Source organism: Gymnodraco acuticeps, unplaced genomic scaffold, assembly GCF_902827175.1.
Source record: "Gymnodraco acuticeps unplaced genomic scaffold, fGymAcu1.1, whole genome shotgun sequence".
Lineage (NCBI taxonomy): Eukaryota > Metazoa > Chordata > Actinopteri > Perciformes > Bathydraconidae > Gymnodraco > Gymnodraco acuticeps.
Window position 1 is genome coordinate 184,379 of NW_022990737.1, and position 7,122 is coordinate 191,500.

A 7,122-nucleotide genomic window follows, 5' to 3' on the forward strand; every position below is an offset into this window, starting at 1 on the left:
CCGGCCGTGCGTCACGACTCTTTGAAACATCTCTGTTCCCGGAAATGCATCCACGAAGGAGCCGTGGAGGACCGTGGAGGACCCATCTGTGTATCCTCGGTTATAGCTCCTCCAGAGAGCCTCCTCGACGCTCGATCCTCGGTGCTCGAAGTGCATTTAGAGAAATGAGATGTCCTTCAACATGGCGCGCTGAAATTCATTTCCGGGTCACTACCGAGGAGTCGAGGAGGGGGATTTGATGAAATGAGAAAGGGCCCAGGAGGCAGCGGGAGGGTTAACTCCGCCTCTGAGAAGACGAGCGCGCAGTGCCTTTCACGCACCGCCTTCGCTGTGTTTACCTTCAGAATCATAAGAAAGGCTAACGAGCGACGGCAGGCTGATGTGTTTTAACCACATACACCTCTTTACACACGATTTAAACGCAGACTTTTGTTCCTCCATGTTTCGTTGTTATTGTTTCACTGAGCGGACCCGCCCCTTTTTTTTCAAATGCTCCCTTTTTTGGACCATCTGCGGCGGTAAAAGTTTTTGTGCGCTGTGATGATTCGGCTGTACCTTTAGTAATGAATATTAAATGTTGTGAGGAAATATTTCCACCAATAATTCCAATAAGTAATCCAAAATGTATTCACTTCAGGTTTACGAAAGCAACTGTAATCAGATTACTCGTTTCTCAAATGTAACGCGAGCTGAATACAGTTACTTGATTTTTGTATTCTGATTACGTAACGCCGTTACATGTATTCTGTTACAACCCAACCCTGCATACAAGCCACCTTGGCAGCCTAGCATTGTGTGCGCGGCGGCACCAACACCGGCAAAAAACAGCAAACATGAGCAAGTGCGCAGTCACTCATCCACACTAAAAAACATCAGTAACAGCTTGGCACACACAAACAAATGTAAACAACACAGAGCGACACCACATTTCGCACAAAGCAGCAGAAGATTTAATGAATATGAAACTAATCTACTCACCGCTTGATGCTTATAATCCATTTTCTGATGTCCATTTTAGTTTTAAACAGAACAGGCAGGCTACAGAACCAAACTCAGAAGAACTTCTGAACACGTGGCAGAGTGCAATCACACAAACTTGCTTACATGATGTGTTCTGGATAGCGATTGGTCCAAACGTGGGCTAATAATAGTAACATGTTTTTGATTAAACGAAGTATCTTACATCCAGGGTTGGGAGGGTTTCTTTAACAATGTAATCCATTATAATTACTATTGAACTGTTAGACAATGTAATCAGTAATGGCCCGTCCACGGCTGCGTGCGTTGAAGCTTCAACGCTTCTGCCCATTCACTTTGAATGGGGTGACGTCACGCTTTGCCGAACTACATTGTGGTTCCGTTGCTTCGCTTTGCTCGCTTCAAAAGTAGAGCAATGTTCTACTTTTGAAGCTTCGACGGAAGCGTCAGCCAATCGAATCATATGCCAGTACAAGCTCTAGCCAATCAAACCGCGTGCTTGTGTGTCCGGGGCGGGAGATTCATGTGATTGGTTGTTGGTCGAGCTTCAGACACGCCCGCCGGCAAGCTTCAACGCACGCCGCCGTGTGGACGTACCGTAACGCAATCTGAGTCTCAAAATATAGAAGTAATGTAATCTGATTACTTGCCGTTACTTTTAAGGATAAAGGAAATGTCAATAAGAGGTTTTTTACTTTCGTGTATTATGTTAGACAACAGAACAATGTGACCTTAGTTAAGAAGAAACCAAGATATTTAGGATCATAGAGTAGGCGTATAGATTCACACTTAAAGTATTAGCCTACAGAACAGTACAGTTTACAGAGAAGAGATAACATCTGCTCCATCTTTTAGAATTGTAACAGTAACTACCTCTTTTTTTATGTCACTGTAATGGAAAATAGTTTTGTATTCCGATTATGAGATCATGTAATCCGTTACTCCCCAAGCCTGTTTACATCGTATAGATCGTGGTATTGAAGTGCAGAACAAAAAAATATGTTTAATTGTAAAACACATTTAATTTTGGGTCGGGAAAATATGTAAAATTGTAGGGCCTGTCCTGGGTAGAATAACATGTGGAGATGACCCAAAAACTATGTTTGCACTGGATCTTCTCATAGAAAACACATATTGACTCAGTTAGCCTATCACATTATTGACTTGCTAACAACATGACCTGTTATAATGCTGGGGAAGGATACATGCTCACCCAGTGTACACACGTTACGTCTCCAGATGACCTACTTGTAGACTTGTGCTGTCAACCATTACCCTTTTTTAAATGACGGACATACCTCTGTGCACTTTGTAAACAAACAACTTTAATGGAGCGTGTGGTGTGTGCACGCTGTTTGAGTGTGTTGGCCTGGTTTGCTCTGTGTTTACGTGCTTTTAATGCTTTCCTGCCGTGTGCTAGAGTCTGACTCTGGCCACGATCACTGCCTGTAAAATCTATCAGCTGCAGTTATCACCAGGTACGCCCTGTGGAGCTCCATAATTACTTGCAGCCATCTTTACTCTGGGTGGAAAAGTAACTCACTTTTTGCCCATATGTACAACATATGTGCATGTACACTCACATAGGGAGGAAGTTAGCAGCTTCAGCTAATGACTCCACTGAGAATATCTGAAGGAGGTGAAACTGAATCACCTGTTCAAGAATGCTTTTACAGTAATGCACCTGTCGACCGTCCGGAAGGGATTTAAAAAACTGGGGTTTAGTATGGATTTGAAGTCTTTATTGTTATTGTTTGAACCTTTGACCAAGAAAGTGGTCCTTTTGGAAGTGACTACATATCATTACAGTACAAAACAACATTGAAACAAATTATCTACAGATATAAATACTCTGGATGTCATTAACCTGTCTTCCAGCACCAGATCTGGCAGTTTTTTTTTATTAACAAGCTCTATTTTGATGCTTTTGTATGCGCTCTGTCATCTGTCTCAATCATTGAACAATGTACATGTGTAACGTTACCAAACACACAACTTTATTTTGACAATTAAATATGAAATCTGATCTAAAGATATTACCGCACTGCCATATCTCCTCTTCTGTTTGTGTCGCTCAGAGGCCGGCGTTTATTCTGACAGGCTGTTGTGTGACTATCCCACATACACACACATTACGTTTCTTTTCTGACATTTCAAATATATTCGTGCCCAAAAGTTCTCTTAATACATCCATGGCCTACACATTGACAATAATAACGATGGTTTCTCCTGGGACGGACAAAATCCTGAAAAAGTGGGCTTAGCTCCCCAGTACTACCATAAGGAAGTTATCTTTCATCAGGATATGTCCTTAAACTCCCACATAAAATAAATGACAAGGACCTATGTTATCTTGGTAAAATTGCAAAAACCCAGCACATCCTGCCAGAACAATGCAGAAAAACTAGTCCATGCATTTACAAAGACTATTAGAACTCTTGAGTTGATTCAATATGCTGCAACATGTGTAATATCAGGAACAAGATCAAATTGCTCCCATATTACCAGCTCTACTCTGATACAATTGATATAATCATACAATTAAAACATCTTCTCCTAGCCTACAGAGCCCTTAATGGTCATGTACCATCCAATCCATCCATCTTAAAGAGCTCATAGTACCCTATTGCCCTACTCAGGCTTTATGTTCCAGGAATGCAGGGTAGTTAACGGTTCCTAGTCTCCACAAGTAGAGCCAGAGCCTTCAGCTATCAATCTGCTCTTCTGTGGAACCAGAAATAAAACCAACCATTGAGCCATGTAAACAACATTTGATTTGATCTACGGAGGAGAAACCAAAAGCCCAACATCATCTACCACATTTCTGAAAGATGTATTTCAAAAGCCTTAATGTAATAACATGCAACATGAAGTGTAAGCAGTTTGGGGACATTTTAAATGAATGCAGATAGAGCTAAATGTACTTTTAATTCCACAATTAACGCCCAATGTTTTTCTGTTGTACTTTTCTTTAGGTGTAAAATAACTTATTTAGATTGGCTGATTAGATTAGATGAAACTTTAATGAGTGCTGGGGTGATCTGAGGCAGCAGATAATGAGATACAGCAAAGAGAAAAAAAACATCCAAGATACACAGAACTACAGTGTTGTGTCAAACTAAGACAAATAATAAAAACATATGGCCAATATGAGACCCAACATGATAATATTTATTATTTCAACTGGACGAAGGTAATATACATGTATGTAAAAGGTTCAGTTAAACAGCTTCATGATGTTTTCCGCCGTGTGTAATGTATAAAATCCCCACCATGAAAACACAGTTTCCATTTCCCTTCTCTGTCACATCCCCCTTCCCTGCTTCACTTTTATTGTTTCTCAGTGAGGTAATGTTGAGGTAACATCTGGAGCTGTAATGCAGTGTGTTTTGGTGCTAGCTTTGGCACACATCACCGCAGCGCAAGGGTGTGGACATGCTCCTGAAGGCAGCACGGGTTAATGCTGGGATTGTCGGTGTTACAGTCAGTGGCACGACGATACTCCCGGTACTTGTAAAACACTGAGCAGGGCATAGCTACAGTGATACAAAGAAGGGAGGTCCACACAGCAACCATTTAATACTTGACCAAGGATAACTCAACGTAGGCGAAGCGTGATGTGTGACAGACGTCAGTGTGGGTAATGGGGGCTATAGGTACCAACCTTAGACTATTGTGTCACGAAGAGCAGAAATAAATGCATGAATATCACTTTCTTCTTCATTAAAGAGGCCATATTATGCTTTTGGGGTGTTTTCCGTTTCCTGTAGTATGTTATATATTAGCAATATATTATATTGCTATGTATTCTTCTTTCTGTGTCTTTGTATGCACCACATATACCGAAGCAAATTATTCGTATGTGTGAAGCTTCTTGTTAATAAAACAGATTCTGATTCTGATATAGGTTTTTGTGAGAAAAACCTATATCAGTGGATATAGGTTTCCCCCCCCCCCCCCCCCCTGCCTGAAACGCCTCCATTGGACTCCTTTGTTTGCTTCACATCATTATGTAACACTCACGCTTCTATTGGATAAGGCTGCCACACATTATAGGTGATTTGCTAATGGAATGGACATCTCTAAGTGGTTGACCAATCACAACAGAGCCGGCCAGCTAACCAATCAGAGCAGACTTGGCTCTGGTTTCAGACAGAGGGTGAAAAGAGGTGCTGCAGCACAGGCAGTATGAGAACAATAAAGAGCTTTTTGAACATTAAAGCAAGGAGACATGTCACAGTAGAGACACTACATACAAATATGAAACCTGAAAATTAGCATAACAATTTTCTGGCCAGTTAAAGCTCTATTAGAGAGATAGATTCCAAAGGGCGAGATAAGGAAGATGACACGTGTGAAGGGACCCCAGACTGGATTTGAACCGCTGAAGCAGGGACTGCCTTTTGAAGCTTATAACCAAGCTTCAAAAGGTTGCATTGATTGGAATTTGTACCACGGCCCTCAATATGGCAAGCCGGAATTTTACATCTAAAAAGGGTAAAGATTAAAATAATTTAGTTGAATTTACTACACAAAACAATGCGCTAGAGATGAGAAATCCCTTTGCAGCTTCACAACACCCAGCATCATCATCACATACAACATCTTACTGCATATACGTTGCAACACTCGTTTTAGGGAACTCAGACAACTGCTACTTTAAAGTTATGTTTCCATGTTAATTATCAGATGAGTTGGACAACATGACTGTAATTCAGCTGAAGGTGACTTTTAAATCCAAACTGAGACTTGTATCTAGCCTGTTGTAAGTACCATGTGTAGATCTTTCCCTGTGGAACTGTTTGCCCACTCAGCTACTCAGGGAAGCCCCACTGGTCTCCAGCATGGCACCACAAACAACACCTGGATGCACGCACAACGCTGCATCTGGACTCGCAAAGATGCAAGGAATGCATGGAATAACATGTGGGGATGCTGGTCCCTGAGTGACTTACAATTACTAACATGCAGGGGGGGTGTTAACAGAGCACATGGTGAAGTGAGTGATAACAGATCCTTAGGGCTTCAAACTAAAAAGTTGTGTGTGTGTGTGTGTGTGTGTGTGTGTGTGTGTGTGTGTGTGTGGGTGTGGGTGTGTGTGGCAGCTGATTTGTCCTGTTGCTTCAAAAAGTCCCCACAAAACTTCCACACACTACTTTTCCTGAGAGAAAGTTGTGACCTTGTCTTCAAAGCAGCTGAACCTTAAAGACTAGCAGTCTCCTCACTTCCCACAATCCCTTATGTTTTGAGCCTCTGACATCCACAAACCCACGAGAGATGGGACATAATATCAGAAGATTCCCTCTCAAGATCCTCTCTCATGTCTGTGAAGCTATTGTGTTCAGTATTAGCACTGTCAGGAAGTATGGTATGTTGGCAACACAGTCTTTCATTTCTGTCTTCATTTCATTGTAAGAACTATAATACTAAAATAGATATTTTAGGGGAAACTTTAAAGGGAAAATGGTTTTCCCTCCCCACAGGTCTTTTCAATCATTACAGCCTGACATCCCAGTATCTTAAATGAACCAAAAATATTCAGAACATCCCTCACCCTGTGGGGAACATTTGAAAAAGACGAGCCGTCAAACTCTCTTCATTCCGCTCACAGATCTGAGTCCACAGGGAACGCTCTGCAGTCATGGGAAGACTTACCTGGTCATCATCTTCTCCGATATTATATTACTGTCTCTAACTTTATTACATCTTACATCAACTCTTTGCAGAGGTTCAGCGGTGTGCACTACAAAGAGAACCCAGATGAGTTTAATGCAGACCTGCTGTCCGTGTATTTTATTATGATATGTAGGCCCCCCCATCTGTACAATAAAACATGTATCTGTGTGAGTAAGGGTATTTACACTCTCATGTGCATGCATTAGAAGGTGTATGCAGATAAAAGTCAAAGAGAGTTGACTTCACGCTGATGTTAAACCTATTATCATAACAACCAGGCAAGAAAGCTCATAAGATAATGGGATGTAATAAAGTTAATGAGCAAAGCACCTCAAGGGATGCATGCTGTGTGTATCTGTGTGTGAGTGTGAGTGCAGTAAAATAACTATGAAGATGTCTGTTTGTCAGAGATCACAAAGGAGTACCGGTGTGCAGTTTTGAGCAGTGAAGCAGTATTGGAGCACATTC